A 17970-nucleotide genomic window follows, 5' to 3' on the forward strand; every position below is an offset into this window, starting at 1 on the left:
GAAAAGGGATAATGCGTACAGATGCATGTTGACATGAACAGAATGCCAATGCATAGGGTAATGCAAAGGGAGATGCGAGATGTCATGCTCATGCAATATGCTATGCAATGGTGCCACTGGGACAGTGCCCTCGCAGGGGAAGTGTTCACTTGTCCAAGTGCCCTTTTACAATCAGGTCATCCTGATAGTGCAGATAAAGTTGCAAATGTCCATAATACAATACAAAAGAATAAGTGAATGTAATGTCTAAAAGAATGTAAGCATCATCACTGTCACGATCAAGAGTAAGAGCCGCCCCCTCTCAAACTGGAAGGTAATGCAAGAGGGAAGCATCCTCTCTCTTTCAAGCTGAAGAAGTAGGGGAGAGTGTACCCAAGCCGATCCTAGATAGCAGGTACTGAAGAACCGGCCGGTTGACCGCTTTGGTCAAGATATCTGCAAAATAATTTGATGAAGGTATAAACTCTAGGCGAATAGTGCCTAGCTCAACCTGCTCTTTGGAAAAGTGGAAGTGGACTTCCACATGCCGTGTCCGTGGTGTGATGAGTAGATTGCCAGCAAGGGCAATGGCACTCGGGTTGTCGCAGTAGACAACTGTGGGAGAGTCACGTGCCTCCCTTGTTGGGGGTTGCCCGACTGAGGGGCGGGGGTCTGAGACTTAGGTTTTGGTGCTGTGCCTCGTGCCTTTGATCGACACTCGTCGTCAAAATGGCCAACCTTTTGACAATGTTGACAATACCTATTCTTTTTAGGTACATTCCACCCAGATTTGAGTTGTGACTGGGAGTTTCCTTGAGAATCCCCAGATTGATTTAGCTTTTGAGTTTGATTTTGATTTTGAGTGGAGGTTTGGTTTGGTTTGCCCTTCCCTTGTTGCCCTTTCTGAGAATGAGCAAGAAGAGTCCCCTTTGAAGAGAAATTCATATGAAACTGATCGAACAACCGTGCGTAACGCAATAGCTTACACTCAAATTCATAGAATGTAGGCATGGTAAGCTTTGAAACTATTCCTTCCACAAAATTGAAGTATTTCTTGGGGAGTTTATTTAGGAACAATGTGACCTGATCTCGTCAGAGGACTTGGGAGTCCCCATAGTGGAGAATTCAGTGAGGAGACGCCGATTCTCAGCCAACTTGACTTTCAAGTCATCCCGGTCAGTGATTTTGAAAAGTTGAAGCTCATGGTTAAGATTAATACGACGCGTTCTATCTCGAGTCTCATAGCGGTCAGTCAAGTGTGCCCATTGCTCTGACACTAAGTCAAAATGCTGAAGCTGAGAATGAAATTCTGGCAATAAGCCCTACATCAGCTCGACAATAGCGGAGGCATTCCTAGCCTTCCATGAGCGGATGACCTCGTATGGAACAAATGCGGGATCGGGTTGGGGTTCCAACCGTTGCACTAGATTCCATAGGTTTTGTGAATCAAGGACATGTCTCATCAAATTCGACCAAGTAGTAAAGTTTGACCCGTTAAAACGAGTCTTGTCATTAAATGCATTCTTGGCAGAAGATGAGCTAGAACCATGAGGTGTCGGGTGGGTGGAGTAAGATGATGGTGGGAAAGATGGTGGAGGTGAGAGTGTCTGATAAGAGTAAGAAGGAGGGGGAAGAATTGGGTAGGCAGAAGTAGGCTGTGAGTGTCCAATGAGTGCCGATTGATGCGGAGGCACGGGAACATGAATGTTGGTGCCGGTGTAGGTGGAGGCACTGGGACATAGAAGCCTTGCCCAAAGTCAGGCTAGGACACAGCATTATGACCAGAAGGTCCACTAGGCAATGCCATGGAGGCAAACTGTGGAGGCAACTGATCCACACTCGGGAGAGATTGAGTGGGATACCCAGGCTGCAATGATCCCGAAAGTGTGTATGAGGTAGGTGGAACACCACCTGGTTGAGGGAAGGATGAGGTCCTAAAGGATATGCCTATGTTTCCATAACCCCCCGGTGTGATGTGCGGTGCGACATGAGGTGTCTGAAATGGAAATGTAAATGGTGTAAATGGAAGTGGTGAAGCAACAGAAGAATGTGGTGGGATGGGTGGGTTTTGAAAGTGAGGTGTATGAGGTGCAGATTCTTTTTGTTCATTTACACTATGTAGTGAACGAATACTGAACCTCAAACTCTTGTATCTCTAGGATCAGGGCAGGGGTAATGAGCTAGAGAGTGTGTCGTACTCCGAACGGATCCAATCGCAGCAAGGCAGCCTCCAGATGTCGAACACCAGCAAACACAACAGTTAGAAGCTGGATCTGATGCAAACAGTAGTGAGGAGAGAGAAAGACTAAAAACGGAGCCTGCAGGAGAGAGAAAGACTGAAAACGCAGGCAGGACAGCTTGCAAGAGAGAGAAAGACTGAAAACGCAGGCAGGACAGCCTGCAGGAGAGAAATACTAAAAACGGAGCCTGTAGGAGAGAGAAAAACTGAAAATGCAGGCATGACAGCTTGCAGGAGAGAGAAAGACTGCAACGACTGCAGACAGGAGAGAGAAAACTGTCAGGGCGGCAGCTGGAGTCTACAAATGCAACAGTTTGCTAGCGTGGCAGGCTGTACAACAGCAGTGCAGATGAACAGCAGTCAGTCGCCAGGCAGAAACAACAGCAACCAGCGTGTGGAGGGCTGGAAACAGGCGCCAGACTGTAGGGAACATTGATGGACAGCAAGGGTTGAGATGTCCCCGTGAATGGGGTGTGGGCAGCAAGCTGATAACACTTGAAACTTGCAAAAACGAGAGTCTAAAAGAGTGGAGGGCTGGCTGCCAATTTATAGAAAATTAGGGTTCTAGATCCTCTCCCGCTTAACTTTCTCGATCCGCTCCCCGTTTTAGGGTTTTGGCTAAAATAAGCCTAAAATAAGTATGTTTTGGGGCTGTTTAAGTGGCTAAGTGCATTTCTTAGCACAACACTTGCCATTGTAGATGCCTTTGATACTTGGTGTCATCATCTAGAGGGTGCAGCCCATAAAGTTATCGTCTATACAGATCACAAAAATCTAGAATACTTTATGACAACCCGCATTCTCAATTGAAGACAATTCCTCTTGAGTAACTTCTTATTTAGGTTTGACTTTGTCATCACCTATTGCCCAGGACGTCAACAATGCCAATCAGATACTGTATCAAAAAGATTCTACCTGGCACCTAAGAAGTGAGAAGAAGCTTTTGATCAGCAATGAGCAATACTACTCAAGCTAGAGCACCTCCGGCTAGCAACCATCTCGAGTTGTCACCAAGATGACCCTACCTTGATCCGGTTAATCCATGAAGCCCCCTCCCGCATGATTATTTGGCCAACAATGTCAAGAGAAAAAATCAAGAGGGAAAAGGAAATGATGTTTGTGAGTTTCAGGAAATTAATGGATCGTTACACTATAAGGATCTACTTTATATCCCTCTAGGAAAGCTGAGACTCAAGGTAATCCAATAATGCTATAACACCCCAGCAGTAGGATACTTTTGAGTTAATAAGACCTTAGAGCTTATTTTAAGAGATTTTTGGTGGCCCCAAATGTGGAAAGAAGTTAAGGAATATATAAAATCATGTGATACCTGCAACAGGGCCAAGGTACCTCGTCACAAACCACATGGCCTCTTGCAACCCTTGCCCAGTCCAGTGCCGCCCTGGTCTTCTCTGTCCATGGATTTCATAACAGATCCGCCCAAATTAGACAAATATGACTCTATTTTTGTTATGGTGGATAGGTTCACAAAAATGGCACATTTCATCCCTACCACAAAGACCGTCACAGGTGTAGCTATTGCCAGACTTTTCCTCAAATACATTTTCGAATTACATAGACCCCTAGACAACATTGCCAACAATGGGGTTTCCCAATTCATATCTAGTTTTTGGAAGAGCCTTTGCAATCTCCTTGGAGTCCAAGTTAAGTTATCCACAACCAATCATCCATAGACTGATGGTCAAACAGAATAGGTAAATCAAGTCTTGAAACAATATCTCCACTGCACCATCAACTACCATTAGAATGATTGGTTTGAGCTCTTTTTCTTTGCAGAGTTTGCTTATAATAATAATATCCATGTATCTACTAAGCAAACTCCTTTGCAAACTATGGCAAGTATCCAAGGATGGATGTACATCTCTCCAATCAAGTAAAGAACCCCACCGCCCGAGATAAAGCTCAACATCTAGCAAATATAACCAAGAACTCAAGTAACAAATCCAAAAAGGCTTAGAATTAGTACAAGTACTATGCGGACCAGTATCATCTTCAACATCTAGCATCATGGTTACTCAGGTATAATCTTCAGATAACAAGGCCCTCTAACAAGCTAGACCACTAGAGATTTGGACCCTTCACTATCATAGCCAAGTTCAGCCTAGTTGCTTATCAACTCTAACTCCTTAGCACCATGAAGATCCACCTAGTCTTCTACGTTTTCTTGCTCAAGCCATACCACAGCTTACCATTGAGGGGGAAGAGATCTAATCCCCCACCACTTGTCGAGATTGAAGATTATGAAGAATTTGAGGTCGAGCATGTCTTAGACTCGAGGATCTCTCGAGGTTGATTGAAATACCTTGTTCACTAGAAAGGATATGACATCAATGATCGCACTTGGGAACTTGTAGAATATCTCCAAAGAGCATCTCTCAAAGTTAAAGAATTTCATAAGAGGAATCCAATGAAACTTGAACCAAACCACCAAGCCACTCCTTGTGGAACGCATTGGTAGAGGAGGGGGTGATGTCACGGACATGCCATGATCAAGTGTACGGATTAATTCTTGCTCATCCTGTATAAATCTACACCCCATGAGAACACACCCTTAATGGGACATCCTCGAGCCAACCATGCGAACCCACCCTTGCCATGTCACCATAAAACCTTCTAGAAGATATGTCGTTCATCACCTGCATCATTGATGATGTCATCATTGAACATTCTAGAACATCTTTAGCTATCCTCCAATACCTATAAAAGGAGGGGCTCACTATAGAGCTTCTCAGTCTTGCCAGTGCTAGTCTTGGGAGCTCAAGGAGTCGAGACCTCCAAGTAACTTTAAGTTCCAGTTCTAATTCTTGTCTAGTCGTGGTATCTAGTCTTGCCGTCTTCCATTGTACTCTTGCTGTTGTCTTGTCACCTTGTAATCCCGTAGTACTTGATCTCGTCTAGTATTGTCTTGTATCTTGTTTATCCCTGTCGAGGGAGATCTTGTAATTCTGATATCTTGTATCCATACCTATGGTCCCAGTTTGTGGGATCGTTCATATCCAATCGAGTCTTGTTGTCTATACCTACAGTCCTAGGTTGTGGAATTTTCTGTATCTTGTTAAGTTATCATTGTACCTTGTGGCTCTACGTGGGATTATCCTGTAATCAAAATTCTTGTAACAAATCTTGCATCTAGTCTAGTCTCTTGAGCACACTCTAGTGCTCCCATAACAGATCTCACTTGACGTATCATTCTCGATTTTGAGCTTCAAGAGTTTTCCATTAAGAAAGGGGATGATTTGAAAGTCAAGTTGGTTGAATATTGGTGGTTACTTGTTGGCTGAGTTTGCACTATTGGCTCACCAAAGTTAGATGGTGATCGGGTTACATTCTTTTTCAATAAGCTTTGTGTTATGTAAGATTGCACGATCAAGTCCACAATAAGTCCTCCTTACATTCCTATTTCAAGAGGGGTTTGGTTGCCTTTTCTTCACAAGGGAAAATTGGAGGTGGCAAGATCTCACAAGATGCGAAGGCAACTCAAAACAAGGGTGGCACTCCTTCCTCATATGGAAACAAAGAAATTAAACCCATTTGGGAGAAACTCTCTAAAAAGAATAGGTTTTGCATACACTGTGGCTCATGTAGATGAGGAGTGTCGTACTAAGGCGAGGGTCTCCCACCCAAGAAACCACAATAGAATGCTACAACTACATCCACTCCTGTTGGACAGTCTAGTGGGGCTATGCCTCCTACTACTATCCCATTTGCTTTTTTTCGCACACTTGCTGTTGGACATGTGGCACATAGATAGCCTTAGCAGTCCATATCTTTTACTACCCTTGAAGAAGTAGCTGATTGGTTTGTTGGCTGCTCTCCCATAGAACTCTTTGCATCTATTCCGAAATCTCCCCTTATACCTTTATCTAGGACTACTTCCCCACCTCATCATGCGTTTCATTGGCACAGATTTGTTAATGGAAGAGCGTGCTAATTGTCACATTCTTAGGCTAGTATCTCTCTAGGCACCTTAGGTTACTCTAGGTTAGCACCCTCTAGACGTCTAGCTCCTTAGGCTTATACATTGGGCCCATAGGATACTTTGTTCTTAGGTTTTTTTCTTTTGTCTTCGGCTTCATTCTAATATGCACTCTCATTGCACATCTTCTTTTGTTGGCTTTATTTTGTTTTGTCTTGTTTTTCTTTGATGCATCTTACTACTAACCTTTGCTTTGTAGATTTTGATCTCTTGTAGGGTTGTATATTTTAGTGTAGGGCTAACGTGCAAGTGTGCATCGGTCCTTCCTGGGCTAGAGACATGGGTGCGCACCATTCCTTTTGTAGTTTCACCTTCCTAGGAGATTTGCTTTTCTATTGCAACCTCTCTCTATGCTATCATGGTGGTGACTTCTATCTTGCTCTTCCAGTTATAGTGCTTCATTCCCATCTTCATCCTTCATCATGGTTCTTGGCACCACATGAAGATCAACATCAAGCTTCTCTTCCTTCTTTGGCTTCGACATCTAGGTTGAGAGGGGTTCCTACTCTTTCTTAATATCCTACAAGTTTCGGCACTTGTCTTTGACACATGCTTCCCTTCCCTGTTATGCCTTCTCCTTTTCATTGCATGATCATCATCACCTTTGTAAAAGGGTGCTTGAGCAAGCAAACAAATTCCCCATGAGGGACATTGTACAGATGGCACTTGCTGTATGTGTATTCTCATCATGCAACATCACTCTATGCATCTCATCGTGCAGGGTATACTTGGGCGGATCTTGAGCTATCTCCATCCACGGTTCTTTACTACCACCTCACAATTTTTCTTCATCCCTTTTCCTTGCTATCGACACCCACAATATATATATATCTATTTTTCCATTCTCTCCATAGGGTATAGTTACTTGATAAGGTGCAAAAGCGATCTTCTCCAAAACCCCAAAAAAGAAGTTACAATGGGAGTCCATCTACCTTTGCATGTCTAATGCCTTGGCCTCTCGGGGGGGATCACATGGGTTCCTGTGGTTTGATAACAATTGCCTCTGTAGCCTTGGTAGGCCATTGGGCAGCCGACATGCACCCTTTGTCCAATGCCTTGGCTACTATTGGGGTGGGACGCCTTGGAGTACAAATGGGCTTGAGCTTTTTCTTACAGTCCCTTTCAGGTCCCAGTTGTTAGCCTGAGGAGGGCTGTTGAGCTAAAAATGGATTATAAACTAATTAGGTCTTTGAAACAGCTCCAAAACATGTAAATTAACAAAAGTTTCATTAAATGATGTGCGGTCCTAGAGAGTCTCTATATCCCATAAGCAAAACCCTAATTTGGGAGGATCCTTTTGCATCTATAAATAGGCTGATTGCCCACCATTCAGCCTTATCGCTGTGTGCAGGTTTCTCACTCCTAAGTGTAGGTTTCAGCCATCAACCACCTACCATTTGTTGTTGACTACTGCCACTTGTTGCCAGGAGGTCCCCATACACCCACGTTTACAGTCCTATTGCCATTGTCAGCTGTTTCCTTTTCTCTAAGACTTCCTCTGCCTAAGTTTGCATCTTTTGCAGCCATCTCACCACCTGGGATAGTTGGGACAACTGCGTTTGGCTGTTTTGCTGCCTGCTTTCACCAGTGCACCTCTCCTCTGTTGTTGCCTTGCTGTCTACAGCCTCAGGTGACCAGCATTCAGCACTTTTTCAGCACACTCTCAGCTCCGATTGGTGGTTATAGCACTTGAGATCCATCTCCAGTGGAAGTTTGTGCTACTATCTGAGTTATTGTATTTTAGTCATGGTCATACACGCTGTGTTTTCTCTATCCAAACCCTAGCATATTTTTGTAGGTATCCCCCATTCTTCGGTATTGACATCATCAAACCTTCTATACAGCAGCTTGACGTGCCCTGACCACGCTTGAAGTCTCACTTTCCATGTTGTTTTCCCCATCAGCAGAGCAACATTCTTGTGTGTGTGTGGTTTTTCAAGATTCTTGAAGGATATAGATGGCAAACTAGTATGATTGGGGGTTGAGTGGCAGGATGGTGAGGATTGTTGAAGTGAGGAGTGAGACCGAGAAAACTGGCATTCACACAATTGTGATTGTGAGGACCATGTGAAGACCATTGAGATCGACATAGTAATGGGCGACTCACACTGAAGGAGAGACTGTGATTACTTCCGGACCACCATCATATCATTATATCCATGTTCCAACTCTTGTGGCCACTAGTCCACGATTGGCCATTATGGCATCCCTTGTGTAGGTTCCTATCTTGCCCTCTCTTCTTGTCTTTGAAAAGTTGGAAGGGACGAACTACTTCCAATGGTAGTGCAAAGTTGAGTGCATCGTTGACACCTTTGACCTCTAGGATTTTGTGACAATCCCTATTTTCGACTCACTGTTGATTCCCATATAGGAGCAATTATGGACTCAATAGCTTTATGGGATTGGCTCAACTTCAAAGGCCACTATTTTCTCTTTTTGAGTTTTATAGATTCTATGCTCATGCATGTACGATGTATTCACATTGTAGTAGAAGTCTAGACCGGATTGGCATCTCTTTACTAGGTCCAAAAGTTTGGGCTTTGCATGACTCTTAAGTTGAAGCTTCAATAACTCTTAGTTGCAAATTTGCTTAGGATGAAGGACCACATCGATAAGAGAGAGGAGATTCGGGATGAGCTTGCATCCCTTGGTAAGATTTGTTGAGTTCGACTCACACCTATGCTCACAGAGGAGTGTCGGTGATCTTCAATAGGACATTGGGGCACTTTTTACTCTTTGTACGAGAGGTTTTTTCCCCCCAAATTTATTTCTTTTATTTTATGTGCCTATTTTACACAGTTTCAGGCACTTATCATGTTTCACACTCTTCGGGTGTGAACACCCTCTTACAACCCTAAGGTTTAAGGGTTCTACTTCGTACTTGCACCTTACACTTCAGATTATTGCATTGGGTGTCATGCTCTCACACTCTACATTGCCAACTGTACTCTCAGCTGAGCTTCAATCTGTTCTTCCTCTCACATTTGGTATGAGAGCTCAGGTCAGCTCAGTCTCTACTCAGAGCTCCAACTCCAGCTTTAGCTTGGTAAGCTGTTGTCTCTGTCTGCAAGCAGCTGTCTACACTGCCACTAGCCACCACCAGGTTGTCTGCTAGCACTGAAGCCTTCGGTGTTGCCACCAGAGACAGCCGCTGCCACCTGTTAACTATGCCAGCTGCGCCTCAGGCGTTGCCAGCTCCTGCACGACTGATTCAACTTGCTGTCTCCTGCCTCATGCTTGCTCAGTGCGCTGCTGACAGCGCCGCCCGTCTGCTCCATGCTCCCCGTCTACTCTAGGCTGCCCCTCTGCTCCAGTCTGCCCACCCACCCACTCCAATTCGCTCTGCGCCACCAGCCAGCTCGCCAAGTCAGGCAGTAGCTACCTGACAGTCCAGGTCGACTTTGAGAATTAGGGTAAAAAGGATTTTTTATTTAAATTTATTTCTCTGGAAGGAGCTTGTTGCCCGGGCAGGCAATCTCAGTTCTAGCATGTGTCTGGGACACAAATATTGTAGAGATTTGTGCATTTTTTTCGGGCCAGACATATTGCTGAGTCAGTGTTTATTCATATCCATGAGCCCAACCAACCATCTTTGAGCTCTGTATTGGAAGTCCTACATCTATCGGACTTGGGCTTCCATCTTCTCTTATCGCATGGCCTTACATGACTTCGTACTCAAGTTGTCTTCACCAAGTAGGCCATAGTTATTGAGGATTCTTCCTTAGGAGCCATTCTTGTGATATTTTGGCGGGAGAGGCAGCTATATAGGCTCCATTCCCCTTCCAGAGTTAAGGGCCCTTCAAGGGAGTTTTCCATTGCCACATTGGTTCCCATTTGTGCACTACCCACCCATCCCATAGGTTCTACCCTATCCCTCACCATCTCCTTCGGTGGTTTTCTCATACCCTCCATCCCTTTGAGAGGGGGGACGATAAAGGAGATGTAGTTGTGGATTCCCTTGCCCTTTGTGTTCTAGAGAGGCATTTCAAGGATTGTGAGAGGAGATTCTTCACGCATTGCAATATTCTATGAGCCTTTCCTTTAGTAGCCTCTTTGTGTTGTCATCAAGCCACCATCCCCTGCTGCTTGATAGCCATCCCATGGCCGTCGATCCATGTTGTTCTTCTCTGGCAAATTACGACACCTTTGATAACTCCTTGCTATCATTTGTTAGTTGGGTCAAATCTTGGCTCACCTATTCTTGATTGGGCTTTTCTAGAGTGATCTATTTGAGGCCTCTCCACTTTGATTGACCTATGGTCGCCTACCATTGGATTGCACTTTCATTTGGAGACATGGTCTTACTCCTTGCTTGGCATTCATCATTGATGAACTTCATTGGCAATGGCACTCCTCCTAACACCCTCGAATCCATTCCATCTGCTTTGGCCTTCCACCATATCTAGGATGTGAAAAAGTAGTTAGCAGTCATATTTACCATGTTTGATCAACTTTTGCCTATGAGCCTCAATTTGAGTTAGATGGGGACATTGGGAGCTATGACATTGTGTTTGTTTGTCATTTTATTAGTCCTAGACACTTTGGAGGTGACACTAGTGCATTTCATTTCTAGCACAGTGGACATTTTGTCATTTGAGCAAATTGACCTAGGCATCCATATTTTGGGCCTGGCTAGCTAGTATACTAGTTATGGCTTCAATTTTATAGGCAGCTTGTCCCCTCACTCCATTGACTTATCATCCAGTGGTCATTCAGCGAGCCCTCCTCATTCTTGTCTCATCCTCTCGTTCCCATCCAGTGCCCACATTGACACTACATGCTGCATGTTGTGGCTGATTGTTGCAGCCTTGTATTCAGTCTTTTGCTAGTTTGTTCCTTCTCTCTCTTGCATTTCTTTCAATGTGTCTCCCCCCCCCAAAAAAAAAAACACACACACTCAAAAGAAAAGAGAAATCTATTAATAACACCTCGGAGAAAAATCCCCCTTGAGGTAGAGGTAGATACAAAGTACGAGGAACTCTGTGAAGAGTAACTAAGTGCATAAAAAAGACAACAGTTATGTGAACAATCAATCTGGTAGGCACCAGCTGAGGGGTAGTATGAAAGATGGTGTCCGAATCCCAAATCTGTAGGAAAGCTTCTCTTTTCTTCCTCATCCTCTTAGAGCTGCCCTACATCCTTTCCCATCTCCCATGGAGAGTGTGGACTATCTCTGTCCAAATCCTTGATAAAGACTCCCTAGTTGTTCAAAATCCTTCTCTATTCACTCCATGTTCACTTTCCTTTCTGCTGCCCGTAGCTCACTCTCCTAGTTGGATCCTAGGGGCATGTTTCAATTAGATTGTCCATACCAAAGTTGTTGGGTATCTCACACGCCTTACTTACGCCTACGCTCATATGGGAGTGTGCGGGTGATCACTAGGACACTGGGGCACTTTTTACTCTCGGTAGGAGAGGTTTTTTCCCCCAGATTATGTGTACTATTTTGTATGTGCTTGTGGTGCACACTTACGGGCACTTACTGTGTTCGGGTGTGAACAGCCCCTTATAACCCTAAGGTATAAGGGTTATCATTTGTACTTTCAGCTAACACTCTATTCAGTACTATTGCATTGGGTATCGTGCTCAACTCTGTCTCTCACTCTCACACTGTCTACTGCACTTCAGCTGCACCTCGATCCTCTCCCATCTGACATTTGGTATCAGAGCTGGTCAGCAGCTCTGTTCGGTTCCCGAGGACTTGCGTCAGCACTGACAGCTCGTCAGTACCTGTCTGGTACAGCACGTGCAGCCTGTACCTTCGTCAGCAGCCACGTCACTTGCAGCTCAGTCCTGCCCGTCATCAGGTCATCAGTCACTCAGCGCCACGTCACTGCTAAAGGCCACCCGCCACCTGTCTATCAGAGCTCCTGCCTCTGCCGCCTGTGCCCGTCACATCCTGTGACCCTGTCACCTCCTGTGTGTCGCCTGCAGCCCCGCCAACTCCGCCAGCTGCACGCCACCTACAGAGGTCGCTGCCACCTGTGCGCAGCTCCGTCTGAGCGCCCGCCACCTGCTCAGCCTGACGCCGCCTCTGTCCCCTGCTGCGCCCCTGGACCTGCACGCCTGTACCTACACGCCACCTGTGCAGGGCCGTCGCCTCTGCACTCTGCTTCCGGCAGGCGCCAGCTCAGCCAGCGCCACCTCCCGTGGAGTCCGCCATTTGTGCAGTACCCTAAGGCGCCGCCGCCTCTGACGCGCAACCTCGAGATTCGTGCTAGTCTCGGGATCCATGCCCGTCTTCGACCTGTAGAGGTAACATTTCTGCATTTTTTATTTCCACACAGGGATTCGTGCAGCAGCAGCAGGTTCAGTTTTCAGCATTGGGAAACGTGCTGTGTCTGTCTGTGACACATTGAATGCACATTTTGGGGCTTTTGTAACAGACATTTGTGACAGAAATTTTGGGCAGAAAATTTTGGGGCTTTTGATGTTTTAGTGCTGCTGAGCACTAATTGCACCTTGGGAAGCGTGCATCAGTGACAGTTTTTTTTGACAGAGTACCCTTTGCACATTAATTGCAGACTTGTGTTTGCTGCAATTTCTGGAAATTTGCAGATTTCCAGCCCGTACTGCATTGACATTGCTCTATTGCCTTTTGGGAAATAATGGCAAATCAGGGAGGAGATGTATTCACCTATGTGTCCAAGGAAGACCGATTGGATGGGAACAATTATTCCCTTTGGTCTTTCATGATGAAGAATGTATTAGTGGCCAAAAATTTGTGGGATTATGTCAGTGGAGAGGAAGCACGACCGGGAGTTGTGGCTCCCGCTACTCCTCCTCCAGGAGGACGTGCAAGAGGGCAACCTCAGCCCCCTCCACCTCAGCCCGCTCAGCCACTTCCCCCAAGAACTGCAGCTCAGAAAGCTTGGGATACACGGGATGCACAGGCTATGTCGCTGATTGCATTGGCAGTTCAGCGTTCTATCATTCCTCATATTCGTTCAGCAGCTTCTTCACAAGAAGCTTGGTTGACATTGGAGCAGATGTTTGCAGGAAAGAATGAGACTCGCATCTCTTTCTTGAAGAAAGAGCTAGAGACTCTAAAGATGAATGAGGGTGATTCTATGCAGGATCATCTCAACAAAATTCAGGACTTGCGGGAGCAACTCATGAATGTGGATGAGTACTACTCAGATGCGCAGCTGATTTCTACGACATTGAATTCACTGCCTCCCTCTTACTTGGCTTTTCATACTGCCTTGAACCTCACTATGAGGATTTCGAAAGAGCCCATCACTTTCATTCAGCTTGTCAGTTTGCTTCTAGAGGAGGAGCAAACTAGACGGAACAGTGGTGTGGATGGTATAGCCTCTGAGCAGGCTTTTATGTCAAGGCAGAAGGGTAAAAACAGCCAAGGGAAAAATGCTTCGCAGAGTTCTGGTAGTAGTAACACTTCACAGACAAGTCAGAAACAGGGGGGCACGCAAGCCAAGAAAGGAAAATGCCATTACTGCAAGAAGCCTGGCCACTATATCACTGAGTGCAGGAAGCGCATCGCCAAAGAGAAGAAGAAGGAGTCAGGGATGTCTGTTTCTGCAGCTCCTTCCACTGCTAGCGAGTCCGCGTCCTTTGTTGCAGCCAGGGACTATTGTTTTTACACTTGCAGTTATGATGTCTCTTGGGCTGATAGAGCATTTAGCTCTACAGAAGATGCTGACACTTGGTTCTTTGACAGTGGTGCTTCACGGCATATCACATCTCGTAGAGATTTGTTTGCTTCTCTTGGTGCACCTCCCGTTGGGAAGTCTGTTCAGTGTGCTAATAATGCATCATACCCTGTTCGTGGTATTGGGGAGATTCAGCTTACAGCCATTGATGGCTCTATTCTCCGCCTACAGGATGCTTTGTATGTGCCTGGCATTAAGAAGAATCTGCTTTCCATTTCTTCTATGGCACGTTGTGGTTTGCAGGTAACCTTTGATGATGACCGTTGCATGGTCCGTGACAAGGAACACATGACATTGGTCTTGACAGGTTCTCTGTGTCATGGGTTATATGAGTTGGATGCTCTTTCGGTAGATCAGTCTGCATATTTGACATCCACTCTTACTCCTGCTATGTTAGAGGCAGAGTTATGGCATGCTCGTTTAGGGCATGTAAACTATGGCAGCTTGATGCTATTACAGCGTACTCAGATGTTGGATGGATTACCTCTCTTGGAGAGACCTCCTGAGCATTTATGCGAGGGTTGCATTTTGGGGAAAATGCATCGTTTCTCTTTTCCCCGTGATGTTGCTTTTAGAGCAACAGCCAGATTGCAGCTTGTGCATTCGGATGTTTGTGGGCCCATGCAGACACAGTCATTGGGTGGTTGTTACTATTTTGTAGCATTTATTGATGACTTTACACGTTTTTGCTGGGTCTACTGCTTGAAAAAGAAGTCAGAAGTGTATGATGCATTTTTGGCTTTCAGTGCACTTGTGGAAACTCAGTCTGGTTGCAAGATTAAGACTCTCCGTTCGGACCGAGGGGGGGAATACATGTCCTCTATGCTGAATTCTTATTTGCAGCAGAAGGGCATTATCCATCAGTACACTACTGCATATACTCCACAGCAGAATGGGGTAGCAGAGAGGAAAAATCGGTCACTCATGGAGATGGCCAGATGTATGCTGAAGGCAAAGAGTTTGCCTCATAGTTTTTGGATGGAAGCCGTCATGTGCGCTTGCCACATTTTGAACAGATGCCCTACCAAGGCCTTGAAAACCGTCACACCTTTTGAGGCTTGGCACAGCCGCAAACCTTCTGTTGGCCACTTCCGTACTTTTGGGTGTCTTGCATATGCCCATATTCCACAGGTACTTCGAAAGAAGTTGGACAACAAGGCTGTAAAATGCATCTTTATGGGATATAGCAGCGAAAGCAAAGGCTACAGACTCTATGATCCCGTGACCAAGAAGGTTTTTGTCAGCAGGGATGTTGTATTTGATGAAAAATCAGAATTATCCTTGGCTGGTTTTGATACATATCAGGCTGCCCGTGATGTCTTTGAAGGGCTGCTGCCCATCACATTTGGTGATTCAGCTGGTACTTCAGCAAATGAACCTAATGTTCAGCCAGCTGCTCCTATGGAACATGCAGTAAATCAGCACATTGCTGAAACTGAAATTCAGCAGGAACTTGTACACAGTCAGGAAGCAAGACAGGTGCCTAGATGGTACACGCAGACTATGAGAGATAGTCATTTGGAAACACCCTTGGCTGGTCGTACTCGAAGGCAAACTCGACTGCATGATTCAGCACATTCCATGGAGTTTGTTATGGCAGCATGTACTCATGATAATGAGGAGCCTGAATGTTTTGAGGATGCACGACATAGTGTGCATTGGATGGCAGCCATGCAAGCTGAATTGGATTCTATTCATAAGAATCATACTTGGGATTTGGTGTCTTTGCCAGTTGGCAAGCGTGCCATTGGTACGAAATGGGTCTACAAATTGAAAAGGAATGCAGATGGATCCATAGATAAGTACAAGGCACGGCTGGTAGCTAAAGGCTACGCACAGAAAAAGGGCATTGACTATGAGGAGACCTTTGCTCCTACCTCCCGTATGACGACCATTCGGTCTATGATTGCCTTGGCTGCACATTTTGGTTGGAAAGTGCATCAGCTGGATATAAAGACTGCATTCTTACATGGGGAACTTCAGGAAGAAGTGTATGTACAGCAGCCCATTGGTTTTGCAGTTGAAGGCTCAGAAAATTTAGTATGCAAGCTGAAAAAAGCTCTATATGGTTTGAAACAAGCTCCACGAGCTTGGTACGCAAAGATAGATGCTTTCTTGCTTAGTCAGGGGTTTGTAAACAGCCCATCTGAGTCTACCCTTTATGTACATAAAGAAGGGGGATCCATGCTGATTTTGTGTCTATATGTAGATGACCTTTTGCTCACTGGAACACATGCTGATCAGATTTCAGCATTCAAAAATAATTTACAGAAAACTTTTGACATGTCTGACTTGGGTATTTTGCACTATTACTTGGGCATCCAGTTTGTACATGATGCTAGAGGCATTGGATTATGTCAGTCAAGGTACATTGGGCAACTTCTTGAGAAGTTTGGCTTACAGGATTGCAAGCCAGTTTGTACACCCATGGAACCTGGGCTCAAACTGTCATTACATGATGACAGTGATTTGTTTGATATCCATACTTATGCTCCAGCAGTGGGATGTCTCATCTATCTATGCCACACTCGGCCAGACATACAGTTTGCCGTTTCAGTTTTGAGCAGGTACATGCACCAGCCTCGTATGTCGCATTGGCAAGCTGTGAAGCGTGTGTTTCGTTACTTGCAGGGTACTAGAGCTCTTGGATTGCTTTATGCCAAGGGGGGACCACTGCAGTTACATGCTTACAGTGACTCTGATTGGGCTGGTGATTTTGATACTCGTCACTCCACTAGTGGCAATTGTTTCTTTCTTGGCTCGTCATGCATTTCTTGGCTTAGCAAGAAACAATCCACTGTTGCCACGTCGTCATGTGAAGCTGAGTACAAGGCAGCCTTCACTACTGCAGTTGAGTGCGTATGGCTTAGACGCTTACTTGCTGATTTGGATGTATCTGTTACGGAGCCTACTCCTTTATATACTGACAGTCAGAGTGCCATTGCAGTGGCACGGAACCCTGTGTTTCATGCTCGCACGAAACACATAGAGATTCACTACCACTTTGTCAGAGAGAGGCTACATGCAGGTGATATCAGCCTTGTCTACTGTCCTACCACCAGCAATGTGGCAGACATCTTCACCAAAGCTCTTCCACGAGACAAATTTGAAGCATTTCGCGATGCTTTGAATTTGACGCCCTTTGGTGGCGGATGATCCTTGTACACTTGATCACTCTTCACTCCAGGGGGGTTTGTTGGGTATCTCACACGCCTTACTTACGCCTACGCTCATATGGGAGTGTGCGGGTGATCACTAGGACACTGGGGCACTTTTTACTCTCGGTAGGAGAGGTTTTTTCCCCCAGATTATGTGTACTATTTTGTATGTGCTTGTGGTGCACACTTACGGGCACTTACTGTGTTCGGGTGTGAACAGCCCCTTATAACCCTAAGGTATAAGGGTTATCATTTGTACTTTCAGCTAACACTCTATTCAGTACTATTGCATTGGGTATCGTGCTCAACTCTGTCTCTCACTCTCACACTGTCTACTGCACTTCAGCTGCACCTCGATCCTCTCCCATCTGACAAAAGTTTGAGAAGCAATGATAGAACAAGGAACAAAATATTCTTTGAACTAGCTGTACCCATGGGAGAGAATATTACGAGGGTTGTTGAAAAGCCAATCTGGTGATTTATAATGCAAGACTGTATGTGACTCTAGGTGAAAGAACATGCCAGAGTCCCATATAGCAAGAAATACATATCTCCTCCTCGTACGCTTAGAGTCGCCCTATAGTCTCTCCCATCTCCCATGCTGATCTCTGTTTAGAAGAAAGGGACTCAACTACAGAGATGCTCTATTCCTCAATGGCATGACTTGCATCTCGCTGTGTAGATGTACCAAGCAGTTATACTAGTAATGAATTCCCAATTGGATTGTGTCCTGAGATACCACTCTGTGTGCAAGAAGTCTGGTGCTTAGCTGCCAAAGATAAGTAAATAATGATTCCCCTAAACATCCTTATAGCCACATGCTGGACCTCTGTGTGTGACCTATTTACTGCCCCCTAGGTCAATATCAGTCTCAATTGTGCTGTGAAAAGAATTGCAAGAATCTTGTTGCATACAACACCAACA

General features: G+C 45.3%; 1 protein-coding gene across 2 annotated transcripts in view; it reads left to right on the forward strand.

The window, feature by feature from the left end:
* LOC148034881 (uncharacterized) overlaps nucleotides 1–17970 on the forward strand; it is a 120344-nt gene that overhangs the window by 10075 nt on the left and 92299 nt on the right. The gene's annotated exons all lie outside the window — the stretch shown is intronic.

This window comes from Lygodium microphyllum, chromosome 6 (genome assembly GCF_053477565.2).
Source record: "Lygodium microphyllum isolate KBCC chromosome 6, Lygodium_microphyllum_v1.1.10, whole genome shotgun sequence".
NCBI classification, from domain to species: Eukaryota; Viridiplantae; Streptophyta; class Polypodiopsida; order Schizaeales; family Lygodiaceae; genus Lygodium; species Lygodium microphyllum.